The sequence below is a fragment of the Lycorma delicatula genome, chromosome 9, assembly GCF_047948215.1.
Source record: "Lycorma delicatula isolate Av1 chromosome 9, ASM4794821v1, whole genome shotgun sequence".
Taxonomy (NCBI): domain Eukaryota; kingdom Metazoa; phylum Arthropoda; class Insecta; order Hemiptera; family Fulgoridae; genus Lycorma; species Lycorma delicatula.
Genome location: NC_134463.1, coordinates 34,812,277 through 34,823,281, shown reverse-complemented (window position 1 = coordinate 34,823,281; position 11,005 = coordinate 34,812,277). Strand labels below are relative to the sequence as shown.

General features: G+C 26.2%; 1 long non-coding RNA gene across 1 annotated transcript; it reads right to left on the bottom strand.

Moving 5' to 3' along the window:
* Positions 1-5,478: 5,478 nt before the first annotated feature.
* Positions 5,479-10,132, bottom strand: LOC142330035 (uncharacterized). Its single transcript, XR_012757653.1, has 2 exons — positions 8,747-10,132; positions 5,479-5,641 (listed from the first exon to the last, which is right to left on the bottom strand). It is a non-coding gene; the product is annotated as an uncharacterized LOC142330035 (long non-coding RNA).
* Positions 10,133-11,005: the final 873 nt, after the last annotated feature.

Genomic DNA, 11,005 nt, shown 5'->3' with positions numbered 1-11,005 from the left:
ATATTATCGACATCAATCAAAATAATATTTTCGTGGATGGATTATGTTCATTAAAAATTGGTATTTGTGAGTTTAATTACTTAATTTTTTTTTACTTTTTGTTTATTTAAAAAAAAATATTAAGCTCATAAATTAAGTAACGGTTACGTCTTGGTAATAACACAATGGGATTTAAATTTTAATACAATACAATATGGCATTAAAATATTATCGACATCAATCAAAATAATATTTTCGTGGATGGATTATGTTCATTAAAAATTGGTATTTGTGAGTTTAATTACTTAATTTTTTTTTACTTTTTGTTTATTTAAAAAAAAATATTAAGCTCATAAATTAAGTAACGGTTACGTCTTGGTAATAACACAATGGGATTTAAATTTTAATACAATACAATATGGCATTAAAATATTATCGACATCAATCAAAATAATATTTTCGTGGATGGATTATGTTCATTAAAAATTGGTATTTGTGAGTTTAATTAATTAATTTTTTTTACTTTTTGTTTTTTAAAAAAAAATATTAAGTTCATAAATTAAGTAACGGTTACGTCTTGGTAATAACACAATGGGATTTAAATTTTAATACAATACAATATGGCATTAAAATATTATCGACATCAATCAAAATAATATTTTCGTGGATGGATTATGTTCATTAAAAATTGGTATTTGTGAGTTTAATTAATTAATTTTTTTTACTTTTTGTTTTTTAAAAAAAAATATTAAGTTCATAAATTAAGTAACGGTTACGTCTTGGTAATAACACAATGGGATTTAAATTTTAATACAATACAATATGGCATTAAAATATTATCGACATCAATCAAAATAATATTTTCGTGGATGGATTATGTTCATTAAAAATTGGTATTTGTGAGTTTAATTAATTAATTTTTTTTACTTTTTGTTTTTTAAAAAAAAATATTAAGTTCATAAATTAAGTAACGGTTACGTCTTGGTAATAACACAATGGGATTTAAATTTTAATACAATACAATATGGCATTAAAATATTATCGACATCAATCAAAATAATATTTTCGTGGATGGATTATGTTCATTAAAAATTGGTATTTGTGAGTTTAATTAATTAATTTTTTTTACTTTTTGTTTTTTAAAAAAAAATATTAAGTTCATAAATTAAGTAACGGTTACGTCTTGGTAATAACACAATGGGATTTAAATTTTAATACAATACAATATGGCATTAAAATATTATCGACATCAATCAAAATAATATTTTCGTGGATGGATTATGTTCATTAAAAATTGGTATTTGTGAGTTTAATTACTTAATTTTTTTTTACTTTTTGTTTATTTAAAAAAAAATATTAAGCTCATAAATTAAGTAACGGTTACGTCTTGGTAATAACACAATGGGATTTAAATTTTAATACAATACAATATGGCATTAAAATATTATCGACATCAATCAAAATAATATTTTCGTGGATGGATTATGTTCATTAAAAATTGGTATTTGTGAGTTTAATTAATTAATTTTTTTTACTTTTTGTTTTTTAAAAAAAAATATTAAGTTCATAAATTAAGTAACGGTTACGTCTTGGTAATAACACAATGGGATTTAAATTTTAATACAATACAATATGGCATTAAAATATTATCGACATCAATCAAAATAATATTTTCGTGGATGGATTATGTTCATTAAAAATTGGTATTTGTGAGTTTAATTACTTAATTTTTTTTTACTTTTTGTTTATTTAAAAAAAAATATTAAGCTCATAAATTAAGTAACGGTTACGTCTTGGTAATAACACAATGGGATTTAAATTTTAATACAATACAATATGGCATTAAAATATTATCGACATCAATCAAAATAATATTTTCGTGGATGGATTATGTTCATTAAAAATTGGTATTTGTGAGTTTAATTACTTAATTTTTTTTTACTTTTTGTTTATTTAAAAAAAAATATTAAGCTCATAAATTAAGTAACGGTTACGTCTTGGTAATAACACAATGGGATTTAAATTTTAATACAATACAATATGGCATTAAAATATTATCGACATCAATCAAAATAATATTTTCGTGGATGGATTATGTTCATTAAAAATTGGTATTTGTAAGTTTAATTACTTAATTTTTTTACTTTTTGTTTATTTAAAAAAATAATAAGCTAAAATAAGATCGATAAAAAGTAATTTTATGATTAGTTGACGCGTTTAGAAGTGCATTTTTAATTCTATACAAAAAGAGCAAAGAAAAGTTTCGTTTAGTGTAAAAGTACAAGCTTTACCAAACCAATCGATATCGATTAAAACTTTTTCAATTACTTAATCTTGTAGGTATTTTTAATTTTTTTTGTATATTTGTAATTTGCAATTTTTTTTTATATGTCACAAATAACTTTGATAATTTCACACAAAATTTCAAAAAAATTAATTGGGAACTTGTGTTAATTATTTCCGTATTCCAGGCAGCCTCACCTAACGTTCAGTAGAAGTTACTTAATATCGTTTATTTTCATTCCTTATCTTATCAATTCACTTCTTGCCTGTTATGTTTCTTGTAAATGATTTTTTTTTTTTAATTTTATGAGCAACGGATTTTTTTGTAGCCCACTTAAATAGGAATAAAATTAAACAAACAAAGAAACAAACAAATAAATTTAATGAAACATGACTTTCTCAAAATATTAAATTTCAATATCTTTTTTTTTGATGCCGAATAAAAAAATTAAAGAATAAGTAGATGGTATTTTTTAATGCGCGTTTTTAAAAATTGGTTTTATCATTTTTTGTTAAATAAAAGAAAGTGCAAATATTTACAAGGTATATTCATTCGGTGAGTAAATAAATAAATAATATTGATGGAATCGGGGAAGTACTAAACACCGAGATCATCAAAAAAATATCGCTTACGAAAATATTTCGGGTATATGCATGTGTTATGCGTTAAAATTTAACTGATGTAACACCATCGACAAGTCTCCTCATTTGTTTTTGTTTTTTATTAATTGTATTTTTATCTTTCATTTCTGTTTTTTCATAATTGGAATGTTTTGTATAAACATTTTTTCCTAGTATTCTGCGCAGTTTAAAATTTAATTAGAAAATATATTTATTCAATTATTTATTGTTTTACGGTTGAATGGTTAAAAAAAATGTGTTTAACTTTTACTGATACATTTTTAAATTAGTTATTTTTATAAAACGATTAATCATAATATAATGCAGATCGGAACTCCTTTTTGTATGGATTTCACTCTCTATAAGAAATGACGTTGCGTGGGTTTGTTTGATCTGTGCTAATATTTTTATTTTACTGGCGCAGAGCGAACCGCGTGGTGCGCCGGGCAGCTGGGCAACTGCGCGCAGCGCACCAACGATTCATTCGTTCGAACGATTTATACTTCTTGATACGAACGATTTGTCTAAAATTATATTTGTGTTTTTAGATATATGTTAAGGAGAACATTGGGGTTAGACCTCTGTTAAAAAATCACAACTAAAATTGTTCAGGACTTTGAAGCTTTTGTTGTAAAAAGTTTTTGTTTTTATTTTGAAGGTTATTTAATTACAATTGGCAAAAACATCAACAAAATCATGTGTAATGAAAAATAAACCATGTAGCATTTTCGCGGCGGGCCAGCCTTTTTTTTTTTTTAGTAGTAATATAATAATTTAACATAATATTTAACTATCTAAGGAAGTCGATATTAACATAAACGATCGATGGTATATACAACGATGTCTCTCGGTATATACAACCACATTAAATTTACTAAAAGAGGTTTAAGGTTATTTATTTATACGTTTTTTTTTTATGATTTATATAGCTAATAGTGAAATTGGTAGGTTTGAACTGTGGTAAACATTCTGGCAATAGCGAAGCACTGCCGGGTTCAGTAGTTCTTAATAATTTACGTTATTTCTTAGCCACTACGTGTAGGATACAAATTAAAATTAAGAATTGGCTAAGAATTAACAACAAAAACCGGCTATAAAAACCCCGAAATTATAGTAGAAAATTTTTATTAAATTATTATAGCTCTAAAAATAAATAAATTACTGTTATGAAAAATCATAAAATTTCTAGAAGTGCTTTCAGGATTTTTACAAGTATTGATAGTTTTTATATCCGGTTTCACTAAGCTTATTAGACGAAGAGTTTAATGCCTTTATTATGAAAATTCAAAATTTTTACATGTTGCCATTCATGATATTTTATTTAAGCGCGATTGAGGAGTGCTATGATAACTAAACGGAAAAAATTCGACTACATCCAATGGACTGCACTCAGCGTTCTTAACTTCGGTTTCTTGAAAGTTATGATATTTGTTAAACAGGTTTTCCTGTAGCCCCGAATATCACTTTGTGAGCTTGGTATGCCGATATATATGTTTTCTCGGTTTAGAAGGCAATGTGGGAAATCACTTCATTCCTCGCTTTCACCGGTGCGCCTGGTGAATGAACTATTAAGAATGGCTGTACCGGATTTGGAAGTTCCTGCATCTTACGTCACATCCCCTGATAATTTATATATACGAGATATATTAATTTATTAAACATTGATATTTTTTGATGTTTTAAATGACAAATAGTTTAAATTTTTGTCAGAAACATATATTTTTGTTCAAACATATATATATTCCCAAGGACAGATGAAATTACTGAAAGTTGTAATGTAAGTATTGTCACTGACTATTCCATTATCCACGATAAGCTGAATTTTTCCGCAAAATGTGTTTAAGGTGTGCTCCAAAATATCTAACTCAAAATCACAAAGATACGGGAATTCACATTCTTACAGACAGCCTACTATTTTAGCGGAAATTAATGTTTTTTTGATCTCGTGATGAAAGTTGAATCAATTATAATTATAGGTTTGCTGGTCTGTAATGTTAAGCTGAAACATTAAGTTTGAATTCGATAAATTTATCAAGTTAGGTTCTTATACAGAAATTAGGAATTAGGTGGGTACTTACGTATTAACGCCACCTCAGCTTTATTTAAAAACAAAGTAGTCAAATCGGATTTCGGTGGAAAATGGACCGATATAGAGTTTAACATAGATTCAAAACAGTCTCTTTATTAATTTTAATAAATGGTTATTTATTTATTTTATAAATATATGTTAACCAAACTCAACCTACGTTCGCTTCGCTCGCTAACCTTGACTAATTAACAGGAGTGTTTTGATTAGTTAAATAATAAATAATTGCAATAATTACTGAATTTATAAATAAATACTCAAAAAAATAACGGTGTTAATTGTTCAAGGTTAACGAGCGTAGGTTAAGTTGGGTTAAATTATATTTATAAAATAAATAAATATAAATAACCATTTATTAAAATTAATAAAGAGTGTTCATTTTCCACCGAAATGCGATTGTTTTTAAATAAAGTTGTAGCTGCGGTGGCGTTAATACGTAAGTACCATTAGGTGAAATTAGGAATTAGATATTAGGTGATATATTTAATAAAAATATATTGAACACTATATTTAAATGATAAACTGTAAAATTTTGAGATTTATTGCCGAAAATTGTGTAAATTTACATGTGAAATTTTGTTAATTTTTTTTTTTTAATCTTTTGAGGCGGTTCAATCCATGTCCAAATTATCTTATTCCAGTTATCGTTGCAAAATTTTCAGCCAAATAATTCTGTAACAAGAAGAAAATAAATTATTTAAATAGTATACTTAAATTTATCTTTTTAATCAAATTTATACTTAAATGTGAGAGTTTCCCCACTTCATACTCAATGACAGTTTAAATACGACTAGTATAGGTTTTCTTTCGCTTTACTTTACATAATATAAATTATGATTTTGTTTTAAATAATTGTGTAATACTATAATTTCGAAATAATTATTATCTTTGTCGTTTATTGATTAACATCGATAATAAATTGTAATAAAAAAATTAGAAGTTTATTATAATAGGTATAATTAAGACATGAGCTGCCTTGTTCGGTTTAAGAAGGTAATAAACTGTTCTGCTATCATTTTAATAAGCTTTCTTTCTTATTATCTCATATCAAATATTGTACAAATGAAATAGGCAATATTTTATCGATTTACTGTAGCGTAACATAAAAAGTAAGCAAGAAAAATTAAAAAGATTTCTTAAAATTAAAAAAATAAAAATTAAATAAAAACATCGTTAGATAAAAAGTTGAAGAAAGTCAAACTACAATTCAGCAAAAGTGTTAGAATAAAATTTAGCTATTAATAAATAAATAAATTTTCATTCTGATCGGTATATAACAATATATATTACATAGATCACATCAGATACTGCTCGGATAAAAAAAAGAAACCTTTATCTTTCCTTTCACCTGGATGAATGTAGGGAAATTTTTTGAAATTTCCAAATTTTATTGTAAAATAAAAATCTGATATGGACCCCACATGACTCTTATACGCCTATTAAATTATATATACACATTTTTTTAAAATGAAAAGTACATAAAATTTTATTTTATTAATAACTTCTGATATTTAAAAAAAATTTTTATTGTTATTATTTAATTATTATTTATCGTAAAACGTTTTTTACAATCAGAGGTTAATAATTATTAATAAATCAATATATTTCAATTAAAAAAAAAATTAAAAAAGGAGATGAAGTTTGATTCGAACCGATGTGCCTTCCTTTTGTAAGATCCAAATATTTCATTAATTAAAAAATTATATTTGGCTATTACTCTGGAACCAATGAAAAAGTACCACTGATAATATATCGTTGAAAAGCTCTCAATGAGGGCTTATTACTGCATTTAAGAAAAAGTAAAAAATCTAAAATATTTTTGATTTTGAGCTTTTTTGGACACTTTTGGTCCAGTTAATTGGCAATCAAAAGGGGAGGTTCACAACTAGATGTTACAACAGTTCTAAACCTACAATTTCAACATCCTACGACTAATCGTTTTTGAGTTACGCGAGATACGTAGAGACGTCACGCCGAAATTAGTCAAAATGGATTCAGGGCTGGTCAAAATGGATATTTCCATTGAAATCTGGAAACCGAAATTTTTCGCGATCACAATACTTCCTTGTACTACAAGGAAGTAAAAATAACGTGATTAAATCTTATATTAACAGTTTAAAATGAGTTGAAGTGTTTTCGGTGTTTTCTTATACTTTGTGTTATATTAGTATCTTGTGAACTTTTATAAAATATTGCGAGGTGCGAGGTTTATTGTTTCAATAAATAAATTATACTTCTATATTTTGTGTTTTCTTTCTTCCTCCTTTTCACACAGTTGTTAAGTTGTAACTGCAACAATTGCTTAACACTGTTGCTTACCATTAACCCACTTTGATACTTCACCCAAAATTTTTGTGGTTTTAAAGCCGTGCTCACAAAAAAGAAAAGGTTAAAATTATCATATCTATTAATTATTAATAATAATAATTATTATTATTATATATAGGTTATATCCAAAACGATTAAAACTTCGAATCTGACTTTTGGACTTCAACCTAAATCCTTCATAACCGATCACATTATGGGTTATTGCGAAACTACAATATTTTAACGAAACTAGCTCGCACCTAGCGGTGCTTGCAAAAAATCTAATTTTGGTTTTCTAACATGTCATTCTTCAATTTATAACGTGAAAACGTACCCAAAAAAACCTTGTTTTTTGCCTTCAACTCCCATTTCTGTAAACCGATTCGTTTTAAAATTAATACGGTTCTATTTGTACTAACTTTACATCATCCTACCAAGATTCATCAAAATTAGTTGAAAATTACGTACAGTAGAACGAAAAAAAGCTGAAAATGTACCCAAAACTTGTTTTTTTTTAAATTTAATTCCGGTTTCTGAGAAACGACACGCTTGAAAATCAATAGGGCTATATTTCCAATAGGTTTACATCACCCCCAACAAGTTTCGTCACAATCGGTCAAGATTTGCGTCCGGTAGAACGGAGGAAAAAATTCTTATACATACACATGTATATAAACATGGAGAATCGGGTTTAGGAGACTTCTAAACGTAAAGAAAAGTTGGTCCTTCCTCTCCCCGACACTCCCCTAAAAAATTTAACCTAGCGCAGTTGCGATTTCTATAAATGTTTGTGGAAATTCGATAAAACAAAGGTTGGAGTATACTTATAAAAGATACAATTGAGAAAGAAGGGGGTAGTGATTGTGTTCAAAAGAAAGAAAGAAATGAAAACGATAATGCGTGAAATAACAATATAAATAATGGTTTACTTTTGGATATGAACCTTTCGTAGCAAAACAAGTTCAGTTGTTAATAATGATTTATGAAACGATTGCAAACGTGTTTCTTTTTATATAATTTCTGTTGAAAAATCAATTATAAACAAAATTTCTGTTATAAACATTACTGAAAAAAAATCTGCCTATTAACTTATTAATAGGAATGAATTCATTACTAATTAATATAATTCCAGTTAGTTTTATCAACCTTTAATTAATCCAGTATAGAAGCAGTACCATTAATCCAACCCTACATAAAATAAGCTTTTAAATTCTGTTATATAAATAGAATAGCTTTAATTGGAATAGATCCCTAGGGACTGCTGCATCTAATTTCATATAATATACAGAGGTATGATTATATGACAATCCCATGCATTATGTCTTTAATATTCTAAATAGTGAAAATTGAATACCTATCTACAATGTGTTTTATTCGGTTATATATTTTGTATTTATGATAATGATCGGATTTTAGTAAAATAATTGTTATTAAAATAAATGTTTTTTTATTTTTTTAATAAAAACTTACCAGAGTGAGCCGACAACGGCGATGTTGACGCAGTTCCTTTCCTTGCCCATTGTTGAGTTTTGAGTTTGTAAGTGCGAGTACGATCGTAATCTGTAAAATTAGAAAAAAGCAAATGATTTTAGAAACATATTAATAAAAAAAAATAATTTTGATTTATATTATTCAAGTTTTGTTACAGAAATATTAAGATAAATACATTTCTGGGATTTTAAAATAATTTATAATGCTGAATGGAAATATCTTGTCATCCAGCACTAGTAAGTTTATTATAATTTAAAATTTTTATGCCTAACACTTCTGGCGATTGAATAAAATTAGAATAAATTTTCTTCTTCTAAAAATATAAAAAAATAACAGTATATTTATTTACTATATTTATGTAGAGTTGCCAGTTTTTAGAAATTACATATCGGAATTTCAGAAAAAAAACAAATTAATTTTTTTAAAATTTATTACAATAATCAGTAATTCAATTCAAAGTATTTTTCAATAATATAAAAAACAACATAAACAAAAAACATAAATGTAAAAAAAAAAATAGCTTAAGATACTGAACTGAAGGGAGGGGACACGCACTGCGACATTTATTGTTAAACCTAACGTAACTATTATCGTAATGGTAGTTGAAGCGTTCCTAAGCTTCAATTCATATTTTTATTCCTCGAAAAAACTATTTAGTGTACGATTTGTTGACAATCAGGAATTGGTAATTTTATATCGGGATCGGGAATAGAGTTTCAATATTGGGAAAATCCTGCCGAAATCGGGACACCTGGCAACCACGGCTTAAAGAATTATTGGATTAAAATAAAGCAAAAACAAAGAAAAAGGAATATTTTGTGTGTATATTTTTAAATTAAATTTTATATATTTTAAATTATGGAATTATAATTAATTTTTTTAATCCGTGTTTTTACACGGATAAGAAAGTTTTAACTTATTTTAAAACTAAAAGCTCGTGAAGGATTTCATAAGAAAGGTTCCCAGTAAAGGCGAGAAGACTCACTCAAAATTAAAAGAATACTGGAACAAAAGAAAAGTGACTTCAAGAAGTGAAACTATAAGTAATATGTATATAATATAAGGATACTTACCAAAAAACAATACAATATAATTCGTTATAAGAAAATCGACTTTATATATAAAACCTCATTGTCATATCAATATTGATTTAACCAATTACAATGCAATTACCAAGTCATGTGATAATGGTACGATCAGTTTTTATCTTTATTAACAGCCATAATATTCGTATCATGATCTTTGTACTGCCAGTGATTGTACATAAGTAATAATTTTTTTTATTTGGGAGGGCGAAAAACGCTTTTGCATTATAATCGCCAGGAACAAACATAGCATAGTTAAAGTTTTAGTTATATTTTTATATGAAGATTACATATATATCTTAAGCTTTACATTTGATGATTTGGATTTTAAGGAAAATTCAGTCATTATATTTATTTATATTCCTAATATTCTTATAACCGTTAAGCAATAGTATAATATATATACACACATATAAAAAAAAATAGAAAAATGTGCTAGGGAAATATCCTTAGTTGGGAGAAGAATTGTTATTGAATTATTTCATTAATTTAAATAATTTTTATCTATATTTGTTCATGCAGATAAAATAAGATCTTTATTACAAATCCTAGAGTGTAAAATTAAAAAAAAAAAAAAAAATAGTTGAAAATAAACTGGTTGAATATTTGCTAATTAAATTATAGTTGGATCTACTATTAGTTCTTTGAGGGTAGTTCAGTATAAATAAAGAGATAGATGACTATTAAAAATGATTATGTATTCAATGACAGTGTTGACTACTTTTCAACATAATTCCTGGTTACATTTAGGCACTTGTCCTATCTTTCTGTGATCTTTCTTATTCCAGTGGTAAATAATTGCTCACGTTGGTAACTGTTGAGTAGTTCTGCATAAGAGGATCAACTTCCCATTTCTGACGCACTCAATGTTTCACAGTCAGAAACGCACTGATTTTCAGAGTTAAATGCAATGATTTGTGTACACAGAAGCACTAAGTTTAAACTCACTCACAACTGTGACTCTCAGCATAAGCGTGTATGAAAAATAAACCAATAAAAAGTAAAATGTTGTCTGTTGTCAACGTTAAATTGAGTGTAATTCAAGAATGGCTCAACCAATCTTCATCAAATTCTCACATGTACAACTTCAGATATGTGTACAACTATATGTTATGTAAATTTGACTGAAACTGATCTAGTAATTTTGGAAATT